The 12,206-nt window shown below is 41.6% G+C and overlaps 1 protein-coding gene across 1 annotated transcript in view; it reads right to left on the bottom strand.

The window, feature by feature from the left end:
- Window positions 1–12,206, bottom strand: part of RAF1 (Raf-1 proto-oncogene, serine/threonine kinase) — a 2,753,658-nt gene that overhangs the window by 1,006,260 nt on the left and 1,735,192 nt on the right. The window lies entirely within an intron of this gene.

Here is a 12,206-nt window from a genome sequence, read left to right on the forward strand (position 1 = left end):
TCCGACGTGGGCAAGGTTGCGGTTCCGACAAACTCCGGCTCCGAACTCGAATGGTGAGTCGGGGGAGGAATCGATGGTACCGAGGGAGCCACAGTCTGGTGAGATGGGCTTTGGAGCATTTGGGCTAGTGCCTGAGATTTTATGAGTCTACTGACCACCCTCTCAATATCGTGGTCAGAAAGCCTGGATGACCTGGATGAATGAGTCCTATGACTCCGCTCTGATAGGAGTGGTGATCTCGGAGCCGATCAGATGAATTCTAGCGAGGGGGATCTAGAGCGCTTGCGCGCTGGAGTCGGATCCGATGTACGTTTCGGAGCGGATACGACCTTGCTCGCTTCGGATCCGACTGGAACCGATGTCGGAGCCATCTCAGTTACACCAGTCCTCGACTCAGAAGCTGGAGCCGAGGGTTTGGCGGTTTTAGAAGACTTCCCAGAGCCAGACTTGGACGGGGAGTCATCGGGCTTCAATAAGCCCCTCAAGATGAGCTTACTACGACGCTCCTGCAGGACTCGAACTAAATCCATGACAGACGGAACAAGAGTCCTGCAGGTATAAAGGCCTCAAGCAGTAGACGCAAGAAGTGCGACCGTCTGTCAGAGACATTTTCTGACAGCACGAGTCACACTTCTTGAATCCCGAGACCTTAGCATCTTTGGACATAGTCCTAAGTACAAAAAACACAGTCAGCCCACACACTCACTCAACTTATACCCAGAAGGGAGTTAAGGGGACTGACTAAAACACCCACACACACACACACACTCCAAGGGGTGGGGGGAAACTAAGCTAAAGCCCGTAGGCCCGATTATAAAAATTAACTAAAAGTAGGGGAAGAAAGGCTACAAAAGGGCTGTAATAAATAAAACTATCGATAGGGACCTAAGGTATGAAAATTATCTGGAAAACTATCTGAAAAATAGCTCTATTGAAAAAAATGTTATTTTACTGACCTGAGCCGGTAAAAAAAAGCAACCTCACAGCGAAGCGGCAAACAAGATCTGGGGAGTTGGCGCACGGTATTGTGGGATATAGGGCTGCCTCGAGCCGGTAAAAATAGCTCTCGAGCTATAGTATAGGCCGAGTCGGAGCCGAGGATCGGCTCTGAACCCATCCAGCAAGAATGAAGGCGAGAATGACAACTTAACATTTATATATTAACCCTAATAAGAATAACTAGGATTATGCTATAGATATTTTGAGGGGACCCATGCATGAGATAAAGCATTTAGGAATTGCCTGTGTCCATTAGTAGTACAGGAGGCAGTCCTGGGTAAATTTTCTGTTCCCATCCATAGATCTAAGTTGAGCTTTGAAATGAGCATGGATGAACTTTGTTTTATAAGGATGGGGAGTGTGTTCCACAGCAGTGGTATCCTCTAATAAATATACCTGCCTCTCCAAACCCTTCTGTTGATGTATGTGTACTAAATGGATCAGAGGGTGCCTTGTCACCTCTTAGCAGTCTGTAGGACACAGAGTATATTGGGGCTTTGAGTCGATCCATGTAGGACATGTTGCTTAGGCCTTGTATCCTTTTAGTAAGATATCTCTGTGGGCATTCCAGCTGATGCATGTGTTTGGACAGACACATGCCAAAGGGGCATTAGATTTAATGACTGGGCTAATGTGGACTGAGTAAAGGGGGACAATATCATCTCTAGATCTGAATACAATCCCTTTGTTTATAAGCTGTGTATCATAGAAGAACTTTCTTACAATAAAAGACGCATGTTGGTTAAATGTTGTTACTTTCCACCTAAGTTCCCAAATCGCGAACAACTAGCTCAACTCTTAGGAGCATATTGTCATAGAGGTAGTTCCCTGGGGTGGATGACTTCCCAAAGGATACAATAATTCATTTTTGGCATTCAGTTTCAGTCCCTGATTTTAGCACCAGTTATTTACTGGAGACAAACCTTCCTACATGATGACCATGTCATTTTGGGATTCAATGACTGCTCCTAGCTTGGTAATGGCTTTTACTTCAGAAAAGTAGATGCCAAACAGGGGAGGTCCCAGCAAAGAACCCTAGAGGACTCCACTGGTGACTGGTCTCTTTGAGGAGGTAACCTCCCCTATTTTGATTACCTGCTTTCTGTCTGTGAGCCAGGAGGCATTCTAGCAGGTGACATAGGGGTTTATTGCTTGTTTATTTAGCTTTTCTACTATGTCTGAGTGCAGAATTGTGGCAAAAGCTTTGGCCAGGTTGAGGTATGTGATGTGTACAGTTTTGACTTCATACATTGCTTTGGTAACCTTTTAAAAAAAATCCACCAGTGTGAATAAGCATAACCTGTCCTTAAAGAATCCAAACAGAAGGTCCAGTGTTTGGAGGTTCTCTACGTCCTGATTAATTTCACAAGTCTTCCCATTGCTTTGCATATGAGGCTGGTCACACTTACAGGTCTGTAATTGCTTGGGTATGTGGAAGGTCTTCCCTTATGCAGGGGAATAACTGTAGCTGTTCTTTATTTGCCTGGTACAAAACCTATATGGAAGCTGAGGGTGAATAGTGCTGTTAGGGATGTGGATAAATTGTGCTTCATGCTATTTAAGACACATCATGGGATACTGATCCATCAATGCAGTATTTTTAGCTTTTGATAGCACTTTCAGGACTTGGTCTTGTGATAGATGGAAGCAAGCCAGTTTCAGGTACATCTTCAAGGACAAACGGAGGGGACAGAGGGGTAATGTTAGAGCTAAATTTAACCGGACAGTGGGTTAACTATATCTTCAGCCTCAGTGCAACATCATTCAAAATCAGCTTAACACACTTTTGCATTGTTTTTTTGAGATTATGAACATAACTAAAAAATACCTTGTAACTGCCTTTGGCTTGGGTAGGTATTTTAACTTGGCTTTTAGTGGATTTTATTAACTTCTAATAGGTTCACATGTGTTTAATAGGCTAACAACCACAAGAAACGTTTTAAGTCTAGCCATGCATCCCAAATCTCTTGACAAGTTCTGATACCCTTGATAAGTGTAAGCAGGGGGTTGGGAGATGAACCATTTACAGGTTGCTTGCATCCATTAGAGACATAGGTGCCAAACTAGGGATGAATTCCCTGTTCTCCACCAACTGTCCAAGTTGCAAATGAATTGAGTTAGGGAGGAATTCTGCTTCACATCGGTGAGGAGCCAATTCTAGAGACCAGGTTGTCTCTGGGATAAATACCTGTCTCTAGAGCAGGTCCTATTTGTATCACAGGCAAAGATCAAGTCTTTAGAATGGGTAATTTTGGTGCTGTTTGTTTTGTGGATATGCAGGTGGTCCTCAGAGTGGGGTTTGACAATGCCCTGTACGCTAGGCATATTGTAGATCTCCCCTCAGAAGCCTATAGGAGACCGAATACAGGGATATGGTCTTCAGACGGTCTGCACTGGACATTTTACTTACGCCCTGTATTCGTTTAGTGAGGAACCTCTGTGGACGTTCCAATTGTTGGATATGCCTGGTTAGGTACATATTCAAGAGGGCATTGTACTCAATGATAAGTGTGATGAATGCCAAATACTATGGAACAATAATTTCCTTGGACTTAGATGCTATACCTTTGTTTAGAAGGTGTGCAACATGGAATAATTTTCTCACTGTTGTAGACACATGATGGTCAAAGGCTAGATTACTGTCTGTGTCCTTAAGTCCCTGACTACTGGGGTCAACTTTAAGGGGTGTGTTGTCAATATGATAGTTACCAGGGGTGGACGACTTATGGAAGGATACTATTATGCATTTCCTGACATTAAGTTTTAGTCCATGGCTCTAACAAACAGTTTTGTGTCAGTGTGGGATTCAATGATAGTTCCTAATTTGCAATCATTTGCAAATTTAGTCAGCCAGAGACCAGTGACATTGGCCTTGACTTCAGAGTAGTAAATGCCAAAAAGGAGTGGTCCAAGGACTGATCTCTGAGGGACTCCACTTGTGACTGGCCTCTTTCTAGAGGTGGACTCTCCAAAGTTAACTTCCTGGGTCCTATCTGTGAGCCAGTTGGCTATCCACCGGGTGATATATGGGCTTGTACCAAACCTCTGAGTTTGTCAACAATGCCCGAGTGGGGTAATGTGTCAAAAGCCTTGGCCAGGTCAAGGTAGGCACTGTGAACCATTCTGCCCTTATCCATTGCTTTGGTGACCTTCTCAAGGTAGTCCACCAGGTTGAGTAGGCTTGACCTGCCCTTGATGAAACCAAACTGGGTCGGGTCCATTGTCTGGAAATTTAGTGTATCACTATTGATCATTTCCATGATAATTCCTTTCTTGGCTTTACATACAAGACTAGTGAGACTTATGGGTCTATAGACAGCCCACCTTTGTGCAGTGGGATGACTGTTGCTGTTCTCCATTCATGAGGCATGAAGCCTGCTTGGAGGCTACAGTTAAATAGCAATTCCAGACAGCCTGATAAGTCTTGTTTCATGTGACTTAGAAGGTATCCTGGGATATTGTCTGGGCCCACTGATGCAGTGTTCTTGGTCAGAGACAGCATTAAGGACCTCTTCGATAGTGATAGCAGGAAGAGTTATATTTGATGACATTTCCTGAGGGAAGGGTGAGAGAGGGGTAAAGTTGGAGCTGAATTTATCAGCCAGTAGGTTTGCAATATCTTCTGGTTCAGTATAGGTGGCTCCATTTACAATGGGCTCTACACATAAATGTATATTGTCTTTGAGGTTGTGGACATAGCTAAAGAATGCCTTGTGGTTGTCCTTTGCTTGGGAGGCCAAATTTGGCTCTGGTAGACATTATTTAACCGCCGAGTTGTTTAGTTTGATGAAAGTGCTTTTATCCTGCTGGGTGCTGCACCTTTACATTTTGCCATGATTTTTTTCTTTCTGTTATACAGACTATTGATTTTGTGTTTACACTAGGGTGGCTTGCTTTTTGAGTTAGTTCTGTACTTCTTCCTGGTGGGTACAGCTGCCTCTATTCAGCTATTAACATGGCTGTACAGGGTTTCTGTGAACAGCTGTGCATAGGCAGCAGTGTTCTCAGGGTTTATGGGGGCTTGAAATTTTGCCACGTTACCACTTAATAGCAGGAAGGTGGCCTTACAGCAGCTCCCAAATATTCCAGGTTTAGCTGGGGTGTCCAGGTTTTATTTTTTACTTCAAAGGAGACCATTTTGTGGCCTGACCTTACCAGGGAAGACATTACAGTAGGGTGTGTGGAGCATTGTCCCATATTAGTGAGGACCAGACCCAGTATGGCTGCACCCCTGGTTGGTGTATTGACAATCTGGTCCAGGGAGTTTGTATTTACAAAATCCAGGAATCTATGTGCCTGTAACCTTTGGTATCGTACAAGATTCCTAGTTAATAGTGGGGTAATTAAAGTTGCTCATGAACATGGTATTTGGTTGGATGGTGATTGTTTCTAATAAGTTTAAATACATGGTATGGGTTTTCTTGGGTCATAGAGGGGAACCTACAGCCTGCAAGGAAGTGGTATTTTATTTTGCATATGGTGATTGGAACATGGAGCAGCTCAAGTGCATTGTCCTGTTTGACCAGCTTTGCGGTATATTTATTTTTATGTAAATCGAGACACCACCACCTTTAGTCCCAGTCTGTGTAGTAGCTAGTCTAAATGTGTGGAAGGCAATATACCCTTGCACTGTTGATGTGCTCTTCGCAGCTTTAAACCATGTCTCAGTGACCACACAGATGTCAGCATTCTCTAGGGTAAAGAGAACTTCTAGGGATTGGAGTTTTTTTTTTATTTAGACTCCTAGCACTGTGCAGTAATACCGTTAGATTTTCATGGGCTTGATTTGCTATGTTGGAAGTACTTTCAAGCGGACAATGTCTAAAAAAAGACACTACGGGTAAAGACAATGTTTTAGCTAATATTTGAAAGCCTAGAACGGTGAGGGTGCAGAACATCCCTGGCAAAGCAGCATGGTCTGTTGACCATCTCCTTCCATGCTGACAAATATTGCACCCCCCCAGAATGACACCAGAAACTAAGCCAATTATTAAAGTCAGTCATCTTTTGGTCATATTGTGGCATCATCCTTGGAGAAGGTAAAATCCTGCTGAATGCCATACCAGCCTAAGACACATTCATACAGCTCCATGATCTCTCACTTCATGAAGTCTAGGGAGGTACATACCAGGTCATTTACTCCCACATGGACTGAATCATACTAGTACTTGCGGTCCAATGACCTGAGTGTGCGCGTAATGTGGCGGATCCTAGCCCCTGGTAAGCAAATGACTGACTTTCTCCTTACTCAGCCTGGTGAGAGGGGCATCAATGTGTCGCACGATGAAGTCTCCAATGACCAGAATGTTGGACTGTATGCTAAGGTGTCATTTTGAGAGTGCGCATTTGGGGCTGCTGAGGGTATTTGTTGTGTAAGTTACATTTAAGTGCCTCAACGTATGTGGGTCTATATGTCTGCTTTGAATTGTGTGTGAGGGTGCAGCATGTGCACTACTGACAACCTTATCGACATTAGGAGTAACTTTATGTTAGAGCTTTGCCTCGTGTCGTTGTGAAAATACGTCTCATTTTTTTTTTTATTTTTTTTTTTTTATTTTTATTTAACATTTGTTAACCGGGAAAGTCCGACATGGAACAAAGCCAATTTTCAGCGGAGGACTGGGGAGAAAGGCTGCAGATGCATGTCTTTGTAATGTGGGAGGAAACCAGAGCACCCGGAAGAAACCCACATGAACGCAGGGAGGACATGCAGACTCCACACAGAAGACACCCCAGCCGAGAATCGAACCAGAGAACCTCTTGCTGTGAGACGACAACGCTACCACTGCACCATCCTAATACGCATCACATACTGTATCAATTTGAAAACTAGCTGGTTGTCAGCAAACATGAGGCAATTTCTACACTGCCTTAGGATGCCCATATCCACTAAGCTGGTAATAGACACAGTGGGAAAGTTCATACCCAGGGGCCCTATTTTTTGATTAGACAGTTGGAGTGAGAATATAAAGCAATATCAGGAGTATCCGGTTTGCAACTCTGGGGTCAGTGCTTGCCACTGCAAACTAGTTGTACTGTGTGGTGAAATTTCAATCGTACTTTTACAGGAAGAATGTCACTCAAGGGGTCTGTCTGTACAAGGCACTGCCAAACACTTGAGGGGAAACTAACACATTGACCCAGAAAATTTAAGGATGAAGCATTTAGGCAGATATTCTGAAGTTGGAAACAAACTAAGCAGTACTTACTGAAGACAAAATTAGCTGGTCAAGAATGATGAAGAGAGGGAGCTGTGTGAATGGCTATTACTAGTGCTGGTCATACCACAGTTTCACTCAGCTGGGATACAATGCTCCTTTGTTTCTTCTCTCACCAGAATCAAAACATTAGCACCAATCCCAAGATGAGAACCAGGCCACAATCTGTTTGGTGATCTATAGTGTTGTCTCAGATGATGCAAGGGTTTTGTAGGCTTGTTGTAGCCATTTCCTGGTAGATGCCTTGAATAGCAACCAGACCAATCAGGAATGTCATGCAGAGACACTCACTGCCCAACCAGAAGCAGTCAGGAATCAATGCACTATGCTCCTTCTCTCACTAAGAGTAGAATGCAAGTACAAATTCCAAGATGTCACCTATGAAGCATGTATTAGGCTTTTTGGTGATAAGCAGATCCCCAAAACTGTCAGTATAGCTGACTAACATTGGAAAGCACAGGGACTATCTAACCAAAATATCCAAACAGCTGTAAAATGGGTCTCTTTCAGGAGAGATATCAGCCATGCCATGCTTTCTTACATGACCGCCCCTCTTATTTCTCAGTTTTTCTTCCTTTTTGCTGTAATAAAGGTCTGTTGCACTTTCCTCTTTTTTTTCTTCCTCCTGCTGGAACAAATTCTGCTGTGTTCTAAAAAGGCAGTCACTCTTGCATATACAATATACATGTACACATATTCATATGCCCTCAACAATGGTAGCCATTCTAGTACACAAAATGCATATATATGCTGAACAGCGTGGGGAAGGAAAAGGTGGCTTTTTCAGTACATACAACTTTTGCACATAAAGACTGTACAAGCTGAAATGCAAGTGGAAGGAAATTCCATTCTTTAACTGGTGAGAAGAAATCTCTATTTTGTGACTGGACTACTCTAAAGCTACACCTCAATTCACTAGTTTGGAGAAAGTTTAAACCTAACATAATGACTTTTCATAGTACCTCTACCAGGGAAGCAAAAACAGATTTCAGGCAAGATATTAAACCAAGGCCCCACTGGAGTGACTTGGTGGCGGCAGCTCAGGCGGATTTAAAAGATCCATGGCACATATCAAAAAAAGGTAGCAGATGTTCCCTGGTGCCCTGGCCATATTTCCCCCTAGTTATGAATTAACACATCGAGTCTTCCCTGGAAAGAGGTCAATGGCCTAGTGAGACTAACCAGTCAACAAAGCATAAATAAATAAAAATAAAATAAATATGTCAGTTGATCGAAGCCCATTTCATTAAGTGCCAATCAAATGAAGAAATCTCGGTGAAAACTTTCGTCAGCAGTGGAGTTTTCTTTGTTCTCCATTGTTGTGCAACCTCAGAGTAGATATTTAAGTTGGGGGGGGGGGGTTTCCATAACTTTACTCCGAAGTTAGCCTAAAGTTATTTTGGCCTTTTCTTTTTAATCGACTGACCCTATTAAGGAGCTGTTGATCAACATGAACCCATAAAAACTATTACAATCCATTTGATTTTGCTAGTTCTACTGCTGAAACTGCTTGTTCAAGCATTTACAAGGTAACTGCATTACTTTTTATTTAACTAAAATGATGAATTGCTGCCATTTTTAAGTATTTGAGCACCAGTGGCTCTTCCAGAGTTGTTTGCTGGTTGGTGGCTTTCTATTTTGTTTTAAGTGCTAATTATTGCATGGTCGAGCACGGAGCTGTACTCTGTGCAGCTCTGCCATCTGTAACTGTTGCTAAATAAAAGACACCTTGGAGGGATAAAACTTAGAACTTCAGATACCTGGGAATGGGGAGGTTGAAAAACTCCTAAATATATGAAAGCCAGCAAACAGATTATTCTTCAACTATGAGTGCATTCAACTGTTGCCCCTTAACATTCTCAGGGAAGGGATATGTCTGAAGAAAAGCTCATACACCCCCCCACTGTATCAATACCTTACTTGAATACAAGGTTTCCCCATCTCAACTACTATCGGATAGGGACAATATTTTTCTTTTTTCTTTTGTAGAGTCGCACTGTATCCCCCTAAGCAAGCTCCTGTGTCTCAAAATATTCTACTAATACTGGACAACATGAATGTAACAGCTGATGACCCTAAACTCCAGTCCTTACCTCTTGATGGGAATACTTAAAAGGGAGGTGGGGGTAAGGGTTTTCCTAGTTGCCTTAGATGTGCTGCCTAAAGAAATGGGGTGCCCATCACCTTTGTCAAAGTTTAATGACTGAATATGACTTGATACAAATTGATGAGGGCTTCAGGGCACACTGTGGCAGAAAAATTATTCCACTATGCCTGTCCAGAGTACAAAAGGAAGCAAGGTGCCAAAGTGTTGTGATTCCGAAACTTATGCTACAGCAAATAAATAATGGAGCTTGGCACCAAGATGCTTCTTAAACAGCTCTACCCAATAAGATAGAGGTTTATAGAAGACACCCTCTTCTTCTTGGGGTAAAAGACGCAGCGGCCTGGGTTTCAACAGTCTATATGGTTAGCATTCTTTAAGACTGCACCAATGTTGTGTTAAACACAGGGTTCTTCAAGCACTTTCCCAAGTAACTTAGTCTACTTCAGGGGTAATGGAATACATTTTAATTTCTATCTTAAATTAGTTCTCCTAAACTGACACTTTCCTTAGTTTGTCAATTGCTCAGCTGTGCCCAGGACAGCATTAGCTTTTGTTTTTCTTCGTTTGACTGCTCTGATTTGTTTCTAGCTACAGTGAAAGCATCAGTGCACTGAGTGTCGCTCAGTTGACACCACTGAGCCAGGTAGCATTTAACTTCATGGTGCACTTGGTCAGATAGCAAAAAGCACTGGATAATATGGAGGGCTACAAAACCTGCCTCTTTTTATCACCAGCCTCCTTAGCACTTGGCATCCTAAAGCAATGCAGCAACTGCCTCATGCTCACTAGTAATGAATTCCTACTTAAAGCTCCATCTGTGACAGGTATAAATACCTAGCTAATAAGGAGGTTTTCCCTCTGACACACATTACTATATAGTAAGAATCACTGACAGAAATCCAAAAAAAACGCTGACAGTCCTGTACTCAAAATCTTTTATTCGGGAAACCACAACAGTTAAGCGCTTTCGTCAGCAACCACAGGCTGACTTCATCAGAACTGAAATAAAACAAAAACATGTCTAATTTATAGCATAAAAGCATCACCTGACTCAATTAAACAATCAAGTAAATAGTTCTATATGCTTAAAGTGCCAAGTGCAATAAAAAACGCCATAGCCATAAAAAACGACATAGTATATAAACACAAACAACTCTACACCCTAAAAATAACTTGATATAAAATTAGCATTAGGTAATAAAATAGGAAATTAATATATTAAAAATTTAACAACTTTAAATTTCATATGCTCACAATTTAAGTAGGCTAGTTAAATTTGTTGCATCGTTCAAGCCAGGGAAGGTAGTGGCATCTAATTTAATCTGCCAAAACAGTTCTCTAAAATCAAGATAATCTTCCCATGGTCCACCCCCTAGGGTTCTGTGGGACTTCTTCAATGATACAAAACCTAAAATCATGTCCAGGGTTTTTATTGATGTGTTTGAATAAAGCACTAGTGTTGTTCTGGGTTCTTATAGCCCTAAGATATTCATAAACCCTGACTTTGAAGTGCCTTTTGGTTTTACCAATGTAGAACCCCTTACAATTAATGCACAAAGCTGCATAAATAACTCCGGCAGTGCTGCAAGAAAATCTACCCTTGGACTTAATAACTGTGTGGTTAATAATAATCTTGTCTGTGTTCAAAATGTAAGAACACTGTGAACAAAACCCACACTTCCTGGTGCCTAACCCACCATTATTTGTAATGGGATGAAATTCCCTCTCCAGTAAATTTTTGATGGTAGCCCCTCTCCTGTAAACAACCTAGGGTATACACCAACCTTACTCAACATAGTATCTTGTCAATAAAAAAAAACTCCAATACTTCTTTAAAATACTGTATATCTCATTGTAATCTAAAGAGAAATTTGTAATGAAGGAACAAACTTGTTCGTAGTCTACTTCCTCAAGAGCAGTGTTTTTAGTCATATTCACTGCATAAGTATTGTCTAAAAGTAACAGGTACAATTTCCTATCTAGTCTCATATTTGAAACCTCACTAATGACGTTATCAATTAATTCCAGAGGATATCCTCTAGCCAAAAACATACCCTTTAAACAATTAATCTGAGTATGAAAATCTTCAGTGCTGCTAACCATGCATGAAATTCGAATAAATTGACCTTTAACTCCTTTCTACTCTGACAGTATAATAGACTGTTGCTATATGCAGGCTTCCTGTATAAATCACTAACAAAGTAAGCGTTGGTCAAATCCTTTCTTATAGTAACATCCAAAAAAGTGAATTTAGTCTACACTATACTTTAAAGTAAATCTTAAAAACTGCGTTGTACTGTTGATATAGGTAAAAAAATGGGACACTTCTGCTGGATCACCATTCCAGACAAAGAATAAATCAATATAACGTACATACAGAGCCCATTGACTAGAAAAAGAAGAATGCAAGAGAAATTTCTTCTTCCATATGTACATGAAAAAGTGCTTTCGTCAGCAACCACATGCTGACTTCATCAGAAAGTTATATTCCAAATTTGAGTCCTCTGGGCTAAAGAAGATCTGTTCAGATATTTCCAGTCTCTGGGAAGATGTGAGCATGAGAAAAAACTGTCCTGTTAACTTGATGGATGAAAATGAGTTTTACTTTTTGCTCAGTTGCCTGGTGGGTGAAAAGGAATCAAAGCAAGCTGAGGGAACACAGTGAATGAGTCAGCAGCAAGGAAGAAAACTGCTTGAAAACAGACACACATTACTACATAGTGAGAATCACACTGGCACACCTTTTCAACCACTACCATATTTTCAAGGACAACACACTAAAATATTATACAATGATGTGAAAAAAATCCTTGCCAAAGTTCCTAGAACTTGTAATAACAGACCTCAGCGGACGTTCCTTAACTTACCTACTACATACACAC

The sequence above is a fragment of the Protopterus annectens genome, chromosome 7.part0 (genome assembly GCF_019279795.1).
Source record: "Protopterus annectens isolate FY-2018-M chromosome 7.part0, PAN1.0, whole genome shotgun sequence".
In the NCBI taxonomy this organism is placed as follows: domain Eukaryota; kingdom Metazoa; phylum Chordata; order Ceratodontiformes; family Protopteridae; genus Protopterus; species Protopterus annectens.